This window comes from Colobus angolensis, unplaced genomic scaffold (genome assembly GCF_000951035.1).
Source record: "Colobus angolensis palliatus isolate OR3802 unplaced genomic scaffold, Cang.pa_1.0 Scaffold100, whole genome shotgun sequence".
Lineage (NCBI taxonomy): Eukaryota > Metazoa > Chordata > Mammalia > Primates > Cercopithecidae > Colobus > Colobus angolensis.
The window spans coordinates 2,300,063-2,321,850 of NW_012110920.1; the positions used below are offsets into that span (position 1 = coordinate 2,300,063).

At 42.1% G+C, this 21,788-nt stretch overlaps 1 protein-coding gene and 1 pseudogene across 1 annotated transcript in view; one reads left to right on the plus strand and one right to left on the minus strand.

Moving 5' to 3' along the window:
• Positions 1-21,788, plus strand: part of CEP85L (centrosomal protein 85kDa-like) — a 200,250-nt gene that overhangs the window by 69,125 nt on the left and 109,337 nt on the right. The gene's annotated exons all lie outside the window — the stretch shown is intronic.
• On the minus strand, positions 3,199-4,433 carry LOC105508459 (annotated as a pseudogene).

Consider the following 21,788-nt stretch of genomic DNA (forward strand, 5'->3'; position numbering starts at 1 on the left):
CCCCTGCCAAATCTCATGTCAAATTGTAATCCCCAATGTTGGTGGGGCCTGGTGGGAGGTAATTGCATCATGGGGGCAGTTTCTCATAAATGGTTTAGCATCAAGCCCCTAGTGCTGTTCTCGTGATAGACTTCGCACAAGATCAGGTTGTTGTAAAAGTGTGTAGTGCCTCTCACCTTCCTCTCTTCATCCTACCATATAAGGCACCTACTCCTGCTTTGCCTTTCAGTCAAACCTCTAGGCTTGGGTATTTTTTTTTTTCTTTTTTTTTAAGTTCCTTTTCAGGTATTGATAGCAGTGCAGTAATGGACTTAGACCATACACCCATTTGAAGTGTACAATTCAATGACTTTTAGTATATTCAGAGTCATACATCTATCACCACTGTCAATTTTAGTACATTTTTATAACACCAAAAAGAAATTACATTCCCTTTAGCCATCATCCTTCAAACCCTCTATTTTCCCAGCTGTAGGCAACCACTAATTTTGAAGGACAATATGAAAATTTCCTAGGGGCTCTCTCTCTTTTCCTTGAGCATGTATTTTATTACAATGATTAGGTTTCATTTGTTCATTAGTTTACTTTGCTAAATGGTTTCTTTAAAACAATTCATCTTAATGTAAAATATCTTCTTGTTCTCACCATCTTTTTTTTTTCCATAAAATTTCAAACATACACCAAAGTAGAAAGGAGGCGAAGTGTTGAACCCATGTGTGTACACACCAAATTTATAGTTATAATACATGACAATCTTATTTCAGCCATTACTTCTGCTCATCCATATATACCCTTGGTACTGTTTTTAAGCAAATAGAGAACTCCCTTTTAACCTTTTGGTAATAATGATACTAACATTTATTGAGCATTTACTATTTACAGGGCATCATGATCATGATAAGAGGTTTGCATAAATTTTTCATTTAATTAAAAAATTATATGTGATATAATTATAAACCAATTTTATATATAAGGTAGGTAATATTTCAACCATTTTCTAGCCTGTTCTGCTTTTTATTAACAGTCAGTTCATTGGTGAATAATACTATGTTTTTGCAACTTTGAAACTTTCAGGACTCTGATAATGGATATTCAAATAACATGACTTCCAGATATCACAGTGGGTTATTTGGTCAGTTAGCCTTAAAATTAACAAAAATATCACTCATAAATTTTTGCAATATGTTACACATTATATATAACTTATTTTAAAATTCTTTTATTATGGAATCCTTTTGAGGTAAAATACAATTATCTCCTTTTTACTGATTAAAAAAAAGACTTAGAGGATATTAATGTATCCAGGGTTATATAGCTTTTCAAGTGGTGGAGACGAGATTCTCTTAGTCTGTTTGTTTAACCCCAAGCCCTGTTCTTTAACCCATGGTGCTAGATATCTGCACTTGGAAGGCAGAATCCAAAGGGAAAAAAGCCCTGAGAGATGTAGTATAGGATAATATAGGTAACACGAGATTGAGAAACAGGATACCAGGATTTTATTTTGAGCTCTGTTCTTGGTCAAGTAATCTAACTTCTTTGTAATTTAGTTCTTTATTTATAGATGGTAGTAGGTCAGAGGTTATACAGAGAACTTTTTTGCTTGTGAAATCATAATTTCAAGGCAGTATTCAAAACAATTTGTTTTATATTCTTTTGTAAATCAAACAACTTTTTTCCTTATCTCTAAATTCTCTTAATTTATGTTATTGCTGAAAATTAAATATTTGAATCATAAATTCTTAAACATGATGTATAATGGCATTATAGCTCTGTTACCAGTGGAGGGTGTCCAGGTTCTTGGTGCTTTGAACAAAGAATTGGACAAAATACACAAAGCAAGGAAAGAATGAAGCAACAAAAGCACAGATTTATTGAAAATGAAAGCACACTCAACAGAAAATGAAAGCAGGAGTGGGCTCAAGCAAGCAACTCAAAGACCTGGTTACAGAATTTTCTGGGGTTTAAATACCCTCTAGTCTAGTTTCCCATTTTGTTACGTGGTGCACACCCTATGTAAATGAAGTAGTATCCCATGATCAGTCTGATTGGTTGCAGAAAGCGACTAATCAGAGGCTGAAGTGAAGTTACAAAGTTAACAACACTCTATGCAGACTTCTGATTGGTTGTGGAAAGTGACCCCTCAGAGGCTGAACTGAAGTTGCAAAATTACACTTCTATGCAAATGAAGATGTGGCCCATGACCAGCCTGAGTGGTTGCAGGAGAGGACTAATCAGAGGTACTTTCAGTTTTTCATCTGCCACACAGAAAAGGCAGGGCAGGTGGAGGGCGTTTGCAAAGGGAGCAGTAGCCTCTGATGCTTCTGTTACTTGGGTGTGAAAAGGGGATTTTTAGTTCTAGGAAGTCAGCGTGAATTGGCCTTAGGTTCTCTGCCTCCAGACCTTGTTCTCCTGCCTCAGCTCTAGTAAGTTTGCAGAAATTAAAATTGTTGGAGGCATGGTTTTGTATCTTTATGGACCTCAGTTTTACCTTTGGTATGTATCATTCATTCATTCATTTTTGCCATCATTTTGCTTCTCAGCCTGGTAGAGAGAGTATGATTGCCGGACCCTTAGCCAGCTGAGCTGAACTGAATTGATTTTAGAGATGTGTGATGAACCCATGGACCTGGAAAGGCTCTTGTCACACAACTACGAATGTAGGTGGTATGGCTCCGATGACCGGAGGAACACCAGGGTCCTTTGTCTTGCGCCGGCTTAAATAAAGCGACACGGACACATGTGGAGTGCTTTTAAGGAGCAGAGAGAGTTTAATGAGGGGGAAAGAAGGAGGAGGCTGCCCTGTACAGAGATGGAGGGGGTCTCCAAGCTGAGAGGGGGAACTTCGAGTGTGGAAAACAGCTAGTTATATTAGGAGGCTGGAGGAGGCAGTGTCTGATTTGGGGCCCAGGGGATTGGTTTGACCAGGTATGTCACTCACGTAACCCGCCAAAAAAAAAGGGCCCTCCCACCCTAGCCTTTTAGTATGCAAATGCAGGGGGCTATGATGTCCTATACACGTGGGGATATGTGGCATTGGCCATGATGCTAGGCACTTGTGGTGACAAGAAGTCAAGGCAGGAATTGCCATATTGAATGGACCCAGTTTCAAATGACTGGTGTTTGCATATCAAAGATTGCCGGCTCAGCCCTTGGAGCTGTTTTTCTGCTAGGCAATGAACGTTTCTGGAGCTGCTTTAAAAGAAAAAAACCTTGCCAAGGACCCGTTGTCCTATCTGCCTAAAATAATTCTTTTTTTTTTTTTTTTTTAAGTTTGTAAATGTTTATTAACTGTCAGTGACCGATACAGGGGAATCAGATGATGGGAGTTTGCAGCAGGCAGTGCACGTTGAACAGGAAACAGAGTGAGGGGAGCTTGCCCAGGACCCATTAGTGGTGGGGAAAAGCAGATGGAGATGCTTATAGTGGTGTTCTGTGCGCGCGCGCGCGTGTGTGTGTGTAAATGCAGAGAAAAAAATCTAAAACACCTAGAACTGGCCTCAGTAATCACATCTGGGGAGTGAGGAGGGTAGTGCTGTTCTATGCAGAGAATACCTGACAGTATGTGTTTTCTGAGGTAGGTGCATGGATACACAAACAGAAATATGCATTAACTATGTCTTGTTCATCAATGAAAATGCGAATATCTAACAGGACGGCACACTAAGAAAACACAACGAAAATGCTAATACCAAACTCTTGGCACACTATAAGAAAAATGACGCTCAACTTTTTACTGCCGTGAACTCCAGCTTTCACTTGCTATACGCCTGATGGCAAAGGGTTCGCAGCCACGCCCATGCTGGTGAAAGGTCACCAGGTTCTGTTTCTCATCATGGGCATGCGTCCTATCCCTGAGGGGAGTTATTCGTCATCTTCCTCAGGGTCGCCAATCTCTTCATAAATCATTAGATACTTGCTCTCTTGCAGTCTGTGGGTCCAGACGTATGCCCCCTTTTCTTGGGTCCAGATGTCTCATCAGTCTTCTCAGAGGTACTTTCTTTCCCCGGGGGACACAGCTGTTTCCCATCGCTTTGTGAGCCAGATGCTTCTGGCACTCCCTTCAAATCACTTCCTTCCTCTGCTGGCTTCTTGGGCATCATCTTTGGAAAGTTTCCATGTGGCATGCCGAAAGCCATCTGAGGATGTTCATCCTGATTCCCACAGTTTTAGTCTGTATCAAAGTCATTCCCTGGAATTCTGCGGCCCATTTATTGTACATGAAAGGTGGGAGGGTGGCCTAGAGACCTAATTTAGTCATGGTCTCATAGTTTCTCTTCATATACACATAGGTGATTTTCTCTGAGTTTTTCAGCTTTTCCCACTCTTTCTTAGATAAATATCTGGCAGTATCATTGAAGGCCTTGTTTGTGTCTCTTCTCTGATATCTGAGCATCATCCCTGGGTCTCTTTGCAAAGATGCTATCTCTGTTCATAGCGTTGGGAGCAGTCTGACCTCGGAGATGAAGCAGCCATGGCAAGGTCGGCAGCAGCAGCAGCGGCAGTGAGGGCAGTGGCCAACTAATTTTTTTAAAGTTCCTGTAACATTCTCCCCTGAGATGTCACCCTAACTGCTGGTTAAGTGTTTCATTTAAAAGTGCACAGGTACCTCCCACTTCAGCTGTAAGGACATCTAAGGCCCATCTATTCTGTGCTCCTACTGAGACTAGAGAGTCTATAGATTGTAGTTGTGCCTCTATGGCCCCTACAGTTGCTTTCCATCTTCGCTGCATTATAAGAGAGATATTAAGTATTGATCTTTCAAGGAGAGGGGATACCCATAAACCAAAATATACCTCTGGCTGTAGAATTTCCCATCCATGGTTTTTCTAAGATGAGATTGTCATGTGCATGCCCTCCCCAGTTAAATCTCCATATGAGAGCATAGAAATGATAGATCTCTTTGTCCGATGTATTCAAAATGGTACAGTTTCTAGAAAAAGTTAGGCATGTCCCCAGATGATGCTGCCATCTCGGTAGAATTTAAAAATAATAAGTTGGAAACTACTGGAGCTCTAGTACAAGTTCCCTTCCAATGCCTTGGGGGAGGGCTAAGTGTATCCAGGAGCCACAAAGAAAATATAGCCCTGTTCCTTGAAGGGGTGGTTCTAAGTTGTGGCTTGTGAGAGACACTGGGAGATTTTTCTCATATCTTAGAAGTTTCCTTTCTTTACGTATAGTAGAGACATCCTTGGGATAAAGATAACTATATTTAGTCATTTACGATGTCATTTGGAATTTGACATGCCAAGTGAAAAGGGTCCACCTGACAAATGGAGTTTTGAAAAATTAGAGACGAAATAGGGCCCTGGTGAATATCTCAGATGATTTTTATGGCAAGGGCTGTCAGTCCAGATGTCTTCAGTTCGCCCACAGATGTGTAAGCTGCCACTATTAGCAAACATCATACAAGGGTCTGAAATTCCATGGGTAGGGTGGAAGTTTGGAAAGACCCATGTGTTATTTTTTAAGTCAAGGTGGTTACTTAGAGCATGCCACTCCCATCGGTACTTCCAACCAGAAGGAGAGGCTAGATTAGATTCTGAAAGCCCCCCACTAGGGCTTCTGTCCTTGTAGATCACCCTTGTTGCACTCTCCTCAAATCTTTGAACTATCAGCAATTACAAGTGTGATGTTAAAATATCTGAGATCTTCCAAGTATGATCCTTCTCCACTACTTTTAAAGCAGAGGGAGGCATTTGCTATTACTCAGTCAACTTTTCCAGGCCTGAGGGTGTGAAGCTTATCTTTGGGAGAAAGTTCTTTGATGCTGGGGCAAAGTGTTCTCCCGGGAAGAGTTAGTCACCCAATTGAAAATGTTCCCATACCATGTCCCATTTATGCCTGGAAAGTCTTTAAGCGTTAAAGGTAAAGCCAACAAAGGGAATCCTAAGATGCTGAGTTCCGGGTAACTGTAAGTTTCCTTGGTGTCACTGAACTGAGCGAACCACTCAGGACAGACCCGACAATTAGTCTTGTTGTACAAATGGGCCATGGCAGATGTTGTAGGAGCTAAATGGTGTGATGTATTACGAAGTCCAATAAAAAGTCGTAACAGATTTAGTGATAGTAAAACTCTCATGTTTACTTCCTGTTAGTAACCGTTATTCCTGCTGTGAGGTTAATAATTAAGCCAAATGCTATAGTAATTGAGATTCTCTCTCTGACATTCCACCCTGGGGGTGCTGCAGTATATAGTTCTACTGCAAATAGCAGAGTGAGTATAGCAATTCCTGCAAGGAGTAGTAGTAAACAATTTCCACCAGAAATAAGTTCTGATATTTGGCTCAAAAGGAGAGGTAGAAATGACAAAACGTATTTGTTGAGGTAGGGGTGAGACTGAATAAGATGATTAATTCTCATTCAGTTACTTATTTTTTGTGATTTTCAGCTTAAGATCCTCTGTTTTTTCACATTGCTATTCAGCATGTTCCTCTGGGCTGTCGGGGGTTGCTCCCTCAGCTCTCCAGGCTTTGATTTGAGTGTGATGTATCTATGAGTCGGTTGATTCCTGTACCTTTTATTGTTGGGTGAGCTGGAAGAAGAACAGTGTAATTACAGCCCTTCCTAGGTTGGGCTTAGGGAGGGAGAGAGAGAAGGGAGAACCTTTACCAGTACCAAATCTCCCGGGTTAAATAGAGGTGGTCCAATTTCCTGGGATTGGGCTTTCGCTAATTGTGCTAATTCCTGCTGAAAGTGAGCCAGAGAGGTTACATGCTTAACTAGCTCAGAGGTTTCCCTATCTAACAGAAAAATCATTAGTAAGGAAAGGGTGTCCATACAGCATCTCAAAAAGGCGAAGACCTAATTTTGAAGGGGTATATCTTACTTGTAGTAAGGCCATGGGAGGAAGAGTGACCCAAGGAAGGTGAGTTTCTTGGGACAATTTTTTGAGGTGTCTCTTGATAATATCATTAGTTTTCTCTACCTTTCCTGAGGATTAGGGTCTCCAAGCCCAATGGAGATGATATTCTATGCCTAGTGCTTTTGAGACCCCTTGTGTGACAGCTGCCTTAAATGATGGCCCATTGTCACTTTGTAGGTACTTCGATGAAAGCAGGGAGTTATTTCATTAACTAACACTTTTATTACCTCAGAGGCTTTTTCTGTACGACATGGAAATGCTTCTACCCGGTTAGTGATGGTATCTACCCATACAGCAGGTATTGAATGCTCTTTGTCTTTGGCATGTGGGTGAAGTTTATCAGCCACTCCTCCCTTGGGTATCTTTCTGTTCTTTGGGTTTGAGCAGGAAGGAGTTGCCTGTTCAGGGGATTATTTTTAAGACAGACTTCACAAGCATTAACAACTTGCTTGATTGTTTTTAGTAAGTTCTCTCCTGAAAACAATCTCGGGGCATATTGATGAGTTTTATCATTTCCCAAGTGAAAATCTTGGTGAAGCACTTTAAGGACTTTCCATTGGCTGGAGGCTGGCACGTGGAGTTGGCTGTCTTGCGACTGTAGCCATCCTGAGGGCTGAAATGTATACCCTCGAGAAGTGGCCCATCCTATTTCTGTGGGTGAGTACTGCGGTTTAATTTCTCTTACGGAGCCTTCCCAGATTAGAGGGGTTTGAAGTGTGTTGTCTTGAGCCTTCCTTGCCGCTGACTTAGCTGCCTGATCAGCTAATCTATTTCCTTTGGCTATCTCATCTGTTCCCATTTGATGTCTCCTACATTTGCATCACTGCTGTTTCTCATGGAAGGAAAACTGAGGATGATAACCTGTGATACTTTATAGGAGATCCATTGGTGGTAAGAAAATGCCTTTCGTTCCAAATGGCAGCATAAGCAGGGAGAACCAGGAAGGCGTATTTGGAGTTAGTGTAAATATTAGCTACCTTTCCGTTGCTTAATTCAATTGTTCTTGTAAGAGCGATTAGCTCAGCTAATTGAGCGCTTGTGCCTGGAGGGAGTGACGCACTTTCAGTGATGTCATGTAGAGTGACTACTGTGTGTCCTGCCTTACAGATCCCTTGTTCTACAAAAGAGCTCCCATCTGTCAGCAGGGTGCAGTCTGGGTTCTCTAGGGGAGTTTCCTTGAGATCTTCCCTGGCTGCATAGGTCTGTACTATGATTTGTTCACAGTCATGCTCAGATTCTCCAGTTTCTTCCTGGTGGAAGGCGGCTGGATTTAGGTGAGAACAGGTCTTTAATTGGATGTTGGAACCCTTTAACAGCAGGGCCTGATATTTAAGAAGTCAGCTATCTGTTAGACAAAGGCTCCCCCTAGAGCGCAGTAGTCCTGCCACGTTAGGTGGGACATAAATAAATCATTTTCCAGGGTTAATTTAGAGGCTTCTGGGACCAAAAGAGCCACTGAGGCAATGGCTGGGAGGCATGCTGGCCGTCCTTTAGCCACCAACTCAAGTTCCTTACTTAGGCAACCCACACTGGCTGTTGACCTGAGCCTGTGTTAATACTCCCAGGGCCATTCCCTTCTTTTCTCATACATACAGACTGAAGGCCTTCCCTATAGGAAGGGTGAAAGCTGGTGCCTTAAGCAAGGCTTGGTTCAGCTGGTCAAGGTTTGAGCTTCAGGTTCCCAGGTTAAAAGATGAGTTTTAGCTCCCTGAGTTTCTTTTATGAGGTTATATAAGTTTCTTTTATGAGGTTACATAATGGACAGGCTATTTCACCGTACTCAGGTATCCATAGTCTACAAAATCCTGTAATGCCCCCAAATCCTCTGAGTTGCTTGAGGGTTTTGGGGAGGGAAAGGAAGAAACAGTCTCAACCCTTTCCTTCACTAATGCTCTGGTCCCTCAGACAGCACTAGGCCTAGGTATACTTCACTGAGGTTTTGCAGAGCTGGGCCTTGGGTTTTGAAACCTTATATTTTCTGTTAGCTAAGAAGTTGAGAAGAGCTTCATTGCCTTCCTGAAAAGCATCCTCCATTGGGGCACAGAGCAGAATATCATCAACGTATTGCAAGACCTTAACTTCAGGATGAGAGAACTCAGAGAGGTCTTGTGACAGTGCCTGTCGAAACAGGTAAGGACTATTTCAGAATCCCCGAGGCAGCACCGTCCATGTTAACTGGGCGGTCTGGCCGGAGAGATATTTGAAGGCAAACAGGTATTGAGAGTCAGGGTGTAACAGTGTACAGTAGAAGGCATCCTTTAAATCTAGGACTGTAAACCACTTAGTTCCCTCAGGTATTTGAGTTAACAGGGTATAGCGATTAGGGACCACTGGATGGGTTGGAACTACAGCTCCATTAATGAGGCAAAGGTCCTGAACTAGGCTCCATTCCCCATTGGGTTTCTGCGTTCCTAATATTAGGGTGTTGCAGGGGCTGTTACAGGGTTTGAGGAGGCCCTGCATCTTTAGGTTATTAATGGCTTCTAGCCCTTTCCTAGCCTCTGGCCTTTGGGATAATATCTCTGGTTAGGAAAAGAAGATATCCTTAAGATAGATCTGGACTGGCCTAGCAGTTATAGCTCAACCTATTCTTCCTTAAGTTGCCCACACTTCCAAATTAATGTTAGCTTCCATCAGGGGGAGACAGAGTTTGTCCTGGGGCTGTAAAGATGCTGCAGGAGCCCATGCAAGCTAGAATGTATCTACCCAATAAAGGAGTGGGACTTTCAGGCATGATTTAAAAGGCATGTTTAAATAGTAAGTCTCCCCATCTGCAAAAGGGGTTGAGAAAAATAATCAGGTTAGAGTTTTTCCTGATACACCCCTTATGCTAGTGCTCTGGGAAGAGGTGGGGCCTGAATTAGAGAGGAGGAGAAAGAGACTGGCTCCAGTATCCAGAAGGAGATCTACCTTCCTTCTTTCAATTTCCAGAATCCCTCAGGGCTCCTGTGCTGTAGTGGCAGTCTGAGTCGCTGGAGCCGGGCGTTTCAGCCCTGGGACCATCAGTCGTACTGGACCATCTGTGAGACTGGTTCTGAACCCACCGACCTCTGCCTCTGGGGGCAGATCCGCCTCCAGTGGTCTCCGCCACAGGCTGGACAGGGTCGAGGTGGCTTCGTCTTGCTGCCTGGGCATTCCTTCTTAAAATGCCCTGACTTGCCACATTGATAAGAGCTAGTGGATGCACCTCAGGGATCCTGAACTTTACAAGCTTGCAACGCTACTACTAGAGCCTCTGTTCTTCACTTGCATTTCCTCTCCTTTTCTTGGACCTCCTCCTGATCCCTATTGTAAAAGACTGAAGTGGTTATTCTCAGGAGGTTCTCTAGGGTGCTATCTGGTCCTATAGCTTGTTTCTGTAGTTTCTTTCCAATATTGGGAGCTGACTGTGTAATAAACTTGTCCTTCATGATTAACTGTCTCTCGACTGAATCAGGATAAAGAGGTGTGTTTTATTAGTGCCTCTCCTTAGCCTTTCCATAAAGGCTGTGGGATTCTCATTTGGTTTTGATCTATCATAGATAGAGTAATCGAGAGGTTTGGCCCTGGTCTTCCATAGGCTCTCTAATATAGACCTTAAGAAGTGCTTCCTTTTCTATTCATTTCCTGAGTTATTGGGGTTCCAATCAGGGTTATCTGCCAGAACTGCTTCCCTTCCTAGTGGGAATGGAGTTTCCACTTATTCCTTACTTTCTTTGTCTCCTCTTTTTCTCCTTGGTCTGCTGTAGGAGGCATGTTGCTCATACGCATATTTTTCTGCTGCCTGTGGAACTCTGCCGGCTTTTCAGCCCCAGTGAGGGTCTGACTTAGCAGCAACATAACATCCCTCCATGTGAGATCAAACACCTGAGTTAAATTTTGAAAAATTTCTGTATACCTATTGGGGTCATCAGAAAATTGGGCCATGTCTCTGTTTATTTGCTTAAGGTCTTGTAATGAGAAGGGAACTTGAACCCTCATGGCACCATTCCTGTCGGGCATTTTCTACGGAGGTAAGAGTGAAGCGGGGAGAGTGGAATATACTGGAGATAGTGGACCTGGAGGAGCTGATAGTATGATTAGAGGCGGACTGGAAGGATTGGGACATTCAATAGCTGCCTCAGATTGCTCCTCTAGAACCTGCTTTAGCTCTGGGGAACTATTCCCTGTGGCTGCTAAAAGAACTGGGTTGGTTGCACAGAACTTGTAAAGGTCTGGGCTGTTTCACAGGGCAAAGAAAGTCTGTACATAGGGGATCTCAGTCCATTTGCCCTTCTGTTTGGAGAAAAGATCTAACTGTTGGATAATATTAAAATGAAGGCTCCCCCCGGCAGGCCAAGTTTGTCTGTCCCCAAGATAGTAAGAAGGCCATTCCCTTGTGCTATAGAATATGAGTCACTTTTTCCTCAAAGTCTCAGGGTTGAAGGAGTCCCAGTGGTTTAAAATACATTCCAGAGGAGTGCATGCTGAATACGAGCTGTTGCCCATCTAGACAGAGAAGTGAGAATAAAAGTGTCCTTTTAGTTTCCTTTTGGTGTATGACTCAGGGTGGAGAAGAAAACAGTAGAGGGCATTCCCCTATTTTCCCTCCCTGGTTCCTGGGTCCCGGCACCCAGTTAAATGTGCCGCCCATGGCTGTAGGTGTGACCCTCCAAGCTGTGGCACCAGAGAAACTAGACTTTTGAGGCCTAGTCACACTCACCCAACTAGTCCTAGTCCTCTGCTTATTATTTCGCTTAGACCTCCTAGACTTGTGTGACCTGTGTGCCTCCCTAAAAAAAAAAAAAAGGATCTCGGGGAAAACTGTGTAATTGGGCAAGGCCCCAAGGATTATGCCAGATTCAACTCTATATCCTGCTATTATGGCCCGTGCTAAAGCATTTACCCTTAGAAAAATGGTTCTAGTTAACTTCTGGACTTAAAATCCCCTTACTAATTAAGTACTGTCTCAGTTGGAGACAGAAAAGGTGACTTAAAGGAATGTAGGAACCAAATGGCTGTTTTCCTGCTGATGGAGCAATATTGAGACTAAAATTTGGCTATGGAAGACATTTAATTCCTAACTGTTAAAAGCAGAATTTTTCCATTCCTGTAAGAGGCTTGGAGCCTGATTTCTAGCAGTGCAAAAGGAAGCTGCCGTGTTAGCATTGAAAAAAAAAAAGTGCCTCATGTAGAGGATTTCTGCTTCCACTAGGTGGCACTGTTGGCTCAGAAATACTATGTGCTCCTCAGACAAGTGGTAGAGAGACCTGGAAATGCCATGTGCTCTCCAGACCAAGGGGCTGAGAGAGAAACACTCACTGTCTGGGAGGAACCCTCTGTTCTAGAAGATTGCAATTGCATTCCTGAGTTAAACTCCCGGTTACCAAATTCCCACACAGTCGACACACACAGAGAGTAAGAGACCGTGGATAGAAAAGGAAGGAAAGTTGCGTGACTGAATAGCTGAGGATTCTCTGCCAGCACCTGCAATGGGCTGCTGGACGCTGGGTCTAGTCCAGAGGCCTTTGCATCACACCAGGGTGTGCCCTGCCCAGATATGCTCAGTTGCCTCAGAACTTTTTCCAGCCTTGCGCAATGGCGAGGTCTCCCCATGAAAGGAAACTGGTTAGAAATACGGCTAACATTCCCAATGACCTGTGGGTATTGGGGGGTTCTCCATGTTCTTACCAGCAAGCCTCACATCTGAGTCTTTAGAACGGCAGCCAACGATAAATGTGTCTAACCAGCAGATGGATGCCTTTTGATTGATTTGATTTGATTTTAAAATAGAGGCCAAGAGCACCTTGGAATGAAAGAACAGATTTTAAGCTCACTTTTATAATCACCACTCTAATGAATGTTGTACCTCGGATTCCCGGCCAGTGCACCGAAATGACACGACTCTGGTGACTGGAGAGCAACTCCAGGGTCCTTTTCTCATGCTGGTTTAAATAAAACGACATGGATATACGTGAAGTGGTTTTAAGGAACAGAGAGAGTTTAATAAATTGGTGAGAAAGAAGGAAGAGGCTCCCCGATACAGAGATAGAGGGAGGGGGGCTCCAAGCTGAGAGAGGGAACCTTGAGTGCAGCAGAAAACAGCCAGTTTAGGAGGCTGGAGGAGCTGGTGTCTGATTTCCTTAGGGCTCAGGAGATTGGGTTGACCGGGTATGTCATTCATGTAGCCCACAAAAATCTGGCCCTCCCACCCTAACCTTTTAATATGCAAATGCAGGGCACCATGATATTCTACAAACCTGGGGAGATGTGGGGGTGGCCACGATGCTAGGCACTTGTAGTGACAAGAAGAAAGTGGATATTGCCATATTGAATGGACCCATTTTCTAATGGCTGGCATTTGCTTATCAAAGCTTGCTGGTCCGCCCTTCAAATCATTTTTCTGCGATGCAAGAAACGTATCTGGAGCTGCCTTAAGAGAAAAAAAGTTTGCCAAGGACCCCTTGTCTTCTCTATCTGCCTAAAATAATTTCTTAATAACTCCTATAACATAGGGAGATTATTGACTCCATAGCTCTCCAAACAGTGCAGGTAGATTAAGGACAAGATTATCACTTATTATCTGTCCTATCATAAAGTAATAGTTTCATTTCTAAGAAGCTTTATGTTTTCAAAACTTTCATCCCATGATAGTTTGATTTGTAAAAATTTTTGTAGGAGAGAAGTAACACTTACGGCTCTCTACAGGTCAACTACCTGATGAGACTTAATCTTAAATTGAAACTAGTGTGAGATGTCCAGAAAATAGTAGAGTTGAATGACATTTTAAAAGGCAGACAAGAAAAAAATTCTTTTTTTTGGTAAATATAAAAAGGAGTTGTTTTTGTTTTTTGTTTTTTGTTTTTTTCTGACCAGCTTCCCGCCCACCCCTGCCCCTTGACTGAATTGGAAAATATTTTACTTTGCATTGTTGACCTCTTTGAGCCATACATCAAATTGTTCTTTAAATTGGTAGTAATCTGGCTAGAGATCAGAATGCCTGTTTTTTTGTTTTTTTTAAAAAACAGCTTTTCAGCCAGGCATGGTGGCTCATGCCTGTAATCCCAGCACCATGGGAAGCCAAGGCGGGCAGATTGCTTGAGCCTAAGAGTTCAAGACCAGCCTGAATATCATGGTGAAACCATGTCTCCACAATAAATACAAATACTAGGCAGGTGTTGTGGCACATGCCTGTAGTCCCAGCTACTTGAGGGGCTGAGATGGGAGTATTTCTTGAGCTCAGGAGGTTGAGGCTACAGTGAGCCAAGATTGCACCATTGCACACCAGCCTGGGTGAGAGAGGGAGACTTTGTCTCAAAAAAAACTCAAACAAAAAACCAGTGTTAGAAAGAAGTGCTTGGTGCCGCAAAGAAGAAGTAGCACTCAGGCAAGAAGTTTTCTCAGCAAGGCAATTTACTTCTACAGAAGGGTGCTGCCTGCATCAGTCATGCTCACAAGAGCACACCTAACAAAGGAGAGAAGGGTTTTTATTCCTACACAGTTCCTGTTTCTGTGTCCTTTCCCCATTGGCTGCGGTTGGACCAAACAGTCTAAAATAACCCCACTGGCTAAGACTTAAACCTTTCTAAATATGGTGAACACACAGTTTGCTAAGAGAGGAGGGGAGGGAGAGACTGTCTGTTGCTAAGGTGGGAAGAGTTGCCTACAGAACAAGTTCAAGGCGTGTTTCGACATGTATGGGTTCAACAGAGTTGTTCACAGAGTGACAGGTTTGCTAGTTACAGATTAAGCTGAGGAACAAGCGCTCATTACAGATCAAGCAGAAAGGGCTGTGTACAGAGCAAGAGACCAAGGGAACTTTGAAGAGGAACTTACTGTCCTTAACAATTTCCCCCTCTTGATTTTATAGTTCTTCCCCTTCAAATTTGTTTAACATATTTTAGATTTGTTGTTGTTCTTGTTCGTTTAGGAGTAGGAACTTACTTGAGTAGGGTAGAGGAGAATCGAGAGGGGTTTTGGTGAGGGCTTTTTCTATAAGCCTTTGCACTAATCTACAAATACAAGCTATGATGCAGCAACCTACAAGAATGAGTACACCTGTAACAATTGCAAGGGGAGTAAAGGTTATGAATCCTTTCTATTTTCTAAACCATTTTTCCATGAGACTAGAGAAGAATTCTAGAATTTTATTCTAGAATTTTTGGCTAATTCATTTGCTAGGGTGGTAAGGCTCTGTAAGGCTTTTGTAATTGTTCCATCGGGTGCTGTGTTGTTAGTGATAAAAGCATTGGGCCCCAATTATGACACAGACCCCACCTTTTTCAGCTAATACTATGTTCAGGGCTATTCTCTTTTCCCAAGCCATCTGGCTGGTGAAGCCTAATTGTTCAGCTGTTCCTTTAATGGCATCTCTAGTATAACTGACAAACTGCTGTTGATTATGGTAAATGTAATTTATCCAGTTTACATTTTTCTTTATAGTTACCCACAAGAACAATATAGATTCAAATCCTTCAGCTATTTGATTTTGGGCTTTAAATTCATTTGGCACCCCTTGTGGAACTTCAGTGGCATCTATATAAATGTGAGGGTCAAAGGACCTGTGGGGGGTACTTCTTTTTTCACGATTGTCCTTTTTGCTTGGTTGATGAAATGCCAGAGTGAAAGTGATTGCCGATTGGATTAGAGCACAAGTGCTGCTCCAGTTACTTGGCAGAGTACCCAGTAGTGGTCCACTGTGGTACCACCATACATCCGCTTGGGGATGAACAAGGGCAGACTGATTGGTTAGGTCTTGAAAGGGCTTAGATTCACTGCATCCCATTAGACTTCCAAGGAATGTCAAGTTTTCCCCTTGCTGTGAGAGACATGAGGTGAAAATTGATATTTGTAGTAGGAGGTTGGATAGCCCTCAGGGGCTGACCTGCAGGGCTTTTCGCTTCTGGGAATAGCAGCAAGAGGGTTCGACATGCCTTATTGTCCCAGGCCGTGGGATTTTGGAAGAGGGCTACCGTACAGTTAATGCCCAGTTGGTAAGAGGATCATCCAAGTGGAAAGGGGACAAGTTGGGTTTCTGGCCTACCTGTCGCACAAGCGTAACATTTGCTTTTGTTTAGTGTGCAGATGGAATATTTAACCCATTCCAGCCAAACATTTGCATCTTGGTACCGTGTTTCAATAGCTACGGTTGGCTTTAAATCTTTAATTTTTACAATGGGTAAGTACTGGGTAGCAATGATTAGATTGACAATCAGAGGGGTGGCCCCTTTGGTGAAGTGTAGGTATGGTTTTAGGGCAGTGCAACCCTGTGAGGAGGTCCAACCCTGATGTTTAGTAGTCCATAGGACATCTGCCCACTGAGAACATAACCCCCAATTGCCTAACTCTTCTCTGAGAATTCCCACCGGACACAAGACATGGGAGTATTAACTCTTTCCACAGAGGGGCAGAAGTACCTTTCTGCACAAGCTAACTGTCTTTGACTTTGGAGATCTCCACAAGGTAAGACTAGACAAGCATAGTTACATTAACAGTAAGATATCCTTGAGTAGCTAAGGGGAGGAGAAAAAGACAAACCCGTTTGAATGTTAGTTTTGAGGCTGTTGGTCCTGGAGTGATGGTCCATGACTTTGCCAGAGGTGGGGCCTTCTTCACTCGAGTGTGGTGGGTTCACCCTTTTTCGGCTTTCCGGACTGCTATTTCAGTTGTTAGGAGCACCGGGTAAGGTACTTCCCAGGTGGATTTGAGCTTTCCCTCTTTCCAACCTTTGACAAGGACGTAATCTCGCTAGGAGGCCTTGAGTCCTGAAGGAGGAAAGAGACAGAGAGACCAAGGTCTTTTTGAGGGGGGCAGTTTGGATTCTTGGTAAGGCAATAGGAAGACAACTTGTCCATGGTAATCAGGTTTCCAGAATTAATTTGGTTAGGTGATTTTTTTAGAGTTTGATTCATTTTTTTCCCTACTTTCCCTGATGAGGACAGGTTCCAGGGAGTATGATATTCCTATTTTATTTCTAGTGCCTGGGTATGTGTTCTAAGAGGGCTTTGACTACACTACTGGCTGTTGTCCTTGGGAAGGGGAACACTTCTAGCCAGTGGGTAAGGCGGTCTACTATTACTAGTAAATACCTGAGGCGGCCTACTGGGGGCATTTCAGTACAGTCAACTTAGACTCTTTGGCATGGCCTTGACCCTGGATTTCTTCTCCTGGGAGGTTGTTTTTTTAGGGTTCGCTCATTAGTTTTTCTGCACACCGTGCAACTGTCCACTACTCACCTAGCGAAAGTGTGTATTCCTATGCACCCATAGACTCTAAGGACTGCATCACATACAGCTTGAGGACCCCAATGAGTTCCTTGATGAAGCTGAGACAATATTTCTTTCAAGAGGTTTAGACAACATTTCCCTTCCATCTGGTAATACCCACTTTCCTTCTGGGTTTTCTTCAGCTCCTAATTTTTTTTGCATTTGCTTGAAGGGGAGGGAAGTTAGAGGTGTTTGACAGGGGAAGGTGATCTAAAGGGTAAATAGTTTCTGGCTTGTCTCCTGTAGTTTTTAGGGGATACAGGATGACAGGCACCTGCCGCCAACACAGGGCATTATTTCCTCCTGGGAAACAGGACTATTGTCATTGACATATTCTATTAAAAGTTGAGAAATCCAGTCCTCACTGGACTCAAACCTTGGCCAGAATACTGAAGGCTTGAGAATAGGTTCTTTGGTTTAAATAAAGCAAAAATATTTTATTATTTGTTGCTTCTTTTTATGTTTGGTGCTTTCATTATCTCTCCAATATTTTAACATGAGACCTACAGAACTATCAGAGGGAATTATATTGTCTGTCTTTTCTTTTTTATTCCCTACCTTGTCTGGGGTATTTCCCATCCTGGAAGTTTTAGGTGCTTCCTGAGTTTTCCTGAGTCAGTGGAGCTCAACCTCTCCTAATAGAAATTTCTTGCACCCTTTCTCTAGGGGCTCAACCCGAGTTTCCCGAGTGTGTGTGGGGCTCAACCTCTCTTTATAGAGATTTCTTGTACCTTTTCCCTGGAGGCTCACCCCACCGCCCCACCAGTTGGAGGTTTCTTGCACGCCTTTGCTTTGGCTTCGTCCTCTGGCCACTTCCGTCATAGGAATTTAGGTCGGTATAAACCCTCGACAGAAAAGCTACCCTAAGCCGTATCAGGTGACCACAGAACCATGGATTCGGACTCCACACTCGCTTTGCACTTAACTGTGTGTCTCATTCACACACTTTCAACCTCTAGGATGTCCTCAACACCAAGGAAGTACTTTGCTGCCTGCCCCCCGGCTTTTCTTACCTTGGTCTGTGCACAGAGTTACCTCGTCACTGTGGTATCTGTACTGTAGGCTTTTTCTTCTTGTGTTGCTGAGAGTCTGGGTTTATTCTTCACGCCAGGTAGGTTCCGATTCCTTACCCCTGAGGCCACTGCAGTGAGGCAGCAGGACGCTTCTCATGAGAGGTGACTGGAGACTCTTCCCTGTAGGAGAATGGTATCCCGGATGGGTTCTTCTTCTTCAGCTCGGTGCTGCAAAGAAGAACCATCTCTCAGGCAAAACGATTTCTTAGCAAGGCAATTTACTTCTGCAGGAGGGTGGTGCCTGCCTCAGTAATGATCACAAGAGCACATTGGAACAAAGGAGAGAAAGGTTTTTATCCCTAAGGCAGTTCCTGTTTCTGTGTCCTTTCCCCATTGGCTGGGGTTGGACCATACAATCTAACCTGATTGGCTAAGACTTAAACTTTCTAACTATGGTGAGCGTGCAATTTGCTAAGAGAGGAAGGGAGGGAGAGACTGTTGCTAAGGTGGGAAGAATTGCCTACAGAACAAGTTCAAGAAACGTTTGGACATGTCTGGGCTGACAAAGAGTTGTTTACAGAGTAAGAGGTTTGTTAGTTACAGATTGAGGTGAGGAACATGAGCTTATTACAGATGGAGCAGAGCTTATTACAGATGGAGCAGGAAGGGCTGCATACAGAGCAAGAGACCAAGGGAGCTTTGAAGAAGAACTTATTGTCCTTAACACCAGCTTTTCACCTTGCTTTATAAAAGCATATAAGAATAAATTTCTTAGTTTGTTATTAATGGTTGCTAAGAGTGTACAAAAAGGACTTGGTATATTCCTATAATTATTTTAAGTAAGTAATTTGTTTTGTCTGAAGATTTGAAATAGCTTCTCAAGATACAAATATGAAAATATAAAATAGTGAAGAAAACAAGGTTATTTGTAATTGTGGTTAGATAATAAAATGAGAACCAAGATTTACACAGAATTGCATACTATTGCTGTTATGTACAGTTGCTGAAAGAATAGGTCAATCACTTGCCTATATGGAAACAAACAAAAGTGTCTCATTATCGAGATATAACAAATAAAAGCACAGGAAAGCATGCTTTTCATGATACAGATACCTGAGGTATAGTTCTCCTAATGTTCTTGACAATTATTTTTGTGTGATTATTTCTTGTAATTAGACTCTATGCAGATACCATAATACCAAAATAGGATTTAATTGTTTTAGGTGTGCCTCTTGTATACATTTAGCTGGATTAAAAATATTTGGGCAATGCTTGTCTTTCAATGGCCTTTCAGTTACTGTGATGATTGTTATATTTTCATGCAGTTTTTTCATGTATTTATCACCATATTGTATATTTTCTATTCTGCCTTTCTCAAGTTTTTTCTATCTTGCCTTCTTTTGGTTGACTCTTCTTTATGCCATTTCTTTCGTCTATTAGAAGTTATACACTATCTTTTAAAAAGTTAGCTTTATTTTGATGCAATTAACATACCGTATAGTTCGCCCATTTAAAGTATACAATTTTATGTTTTTCAATGTGTTCTCAGAATTATGCCATTACCACGATTTGAGTTTAGAACATTTTCATCCTGCCCCTAAAAGAAACCCATTAGCTGCTACTCCCCATCCCCTACTCCCAGACCTAAGCAACCACTAATCTTTCTGTCTCTATAGATTTCTTTATTCTAGTCATTTCACATAAATGAAATAATCTATTATGTGGTCCTTTGTTACCAACTTCTTTCACACAGCATAACGTTTTTGGTTTTTTTTTTTTTCTTTTGAGATGGAGTTTCACTCTTGTTGCCCAGGCTGGAGTGCAATGGCGCTGTCTGGGCTCTCTACAACCTCTGCCACTGGGTTCAAGCGGTTCTCCGGCCTCAGCCTCCCAAGTAGCTGGGATTACAGGCATGTGCTAACCATGCCTGGCTGATTTTGTATTTTTAATAGAGACGGAGGTTTCTCCATGTTGGTCAGGCTGATCTCGAACTCCCAACCTCATGTGATCTGCCTGCCTTGGCCTCCCAAAGTGCTGGGATTACAGGTGTGAACTGTAGCAGGTATCAGTACTTCATTTTATTGCAAAATAATATACCATTGTATGGGTAATCCCACATTTTACTTATCTACTCATTGGTTGATGGAATTTTGGATTATTTCTACCTTTTTGTTCTTAAAAATAGTGCCTCTATGAATATCCTTGTATATGTTTTTGTGTGAACATATGTTTACATTTCTCTTGGGTTTACACCTAGGAGTGGAATTGCTGGGTCATGTGGTAACTCTGTGTTTAACTTTCTGAGGAACTACCAGATTGTTTCCTAAGGGGCTGAACCATTTTACATTCCTACCAGGAGCATATGAGGGTCCCAGTTTCTCCATATCCTTGCCAACATTTATCTGTCATTTTGAGTCTAGCCGTCCTAATGGATATGAGGGGGTATCTCATTGTGTGTGTGTGTGTGCGCGCGCGCGTTTTAATAAGATACTTTAATATCATTGTGGCTTTGATTTGCATTTCTGACGACAAATGATGTTGAGCCTCTTTTCACGTGCTTTGTAAATAAGGCCATTTGTGTATACTCTGTGGATAAATGTCTATTCATAATTTATGCCCATTTTTAAATTGGGTCATTTGTGTTTCTATTATAGAGTTTAAGGGTTCTTTATGTAATATGATATAAAAGTCCCTATCAGATACAGGATTTGCTACAATTTTCTCCCAGTTATGTGAATTGTCTTTTAACTTTCTTGATATTATTTGCAACAAAAAATTTTTAAATTTTGATGAAGTCTAACTTTATTTTTTTGTGTTTCTTGGGCTTTTGGTGTTGTACCTAAGAAACTATTGCCTAACTCAAGGTCATGAAGATTTCTTCTATGAATTTTATTTAGTTTCTTCTAAGAGTTTTGTAGTTTTAGCTGTTACATTTAGGCCTATTGATTCATTTGAATTGATATTCATGGGTACTATGAAATAGGGGTCTAACTTTATTCTTTTGCCTGTGACTATCCAGTCACACCATCTCTATGTATCTTCTGGTTTTTAATGTAGAAATTTATAATATATACCCATAACTTGACTATCTATCTATAATGGTAATCAGAATCTTTAGTCTCTTCTGGTAAATACGAGGACTATAAAATGTTGGAATGCCAGCCACCCCTGTTGTGAGTTATATGTCATGGTTGCTAAGTATATATATTTTTTATTTTACCCACATGTTGGATACTGATTTTATTGTTACTGTTTTTTTAGACTTTTAATCACAAGTTTACCATTTCTCTCTTTGCTCTTCCTTTTTTCAACTCAGAATTCATTATTCTTTATTCTGAAATAAACTCAAGGAACTTTAGCAGTTCTTTCAGTGAGTCTGCAAATTCTGAAAATATATTTTTCTATTGGGAAAGGCAGTTTAGTTTCCCTGCAAAAACAGTTTTTGGATGTCAGTTGTTTACTCCACTCTGAAGATATTCGTCCATTGTGTTCTGGATTCCATTGTTGCTGTTGAGAAGTAGACTATCGTTGATAGTTGTTTTGTGAATAGTTTGCCTTTTCTCCATGGTTCACCGCTTCTCATTGTCTGATGTTTTGCAGTTTTTTCATAAGCTTTAGTCCTGCTCTGCAGCTGTGAAATTGTAAGCCCTTAGCGGAAGATCTGATTTGTATTTTTTTTTTTTTTTTTTT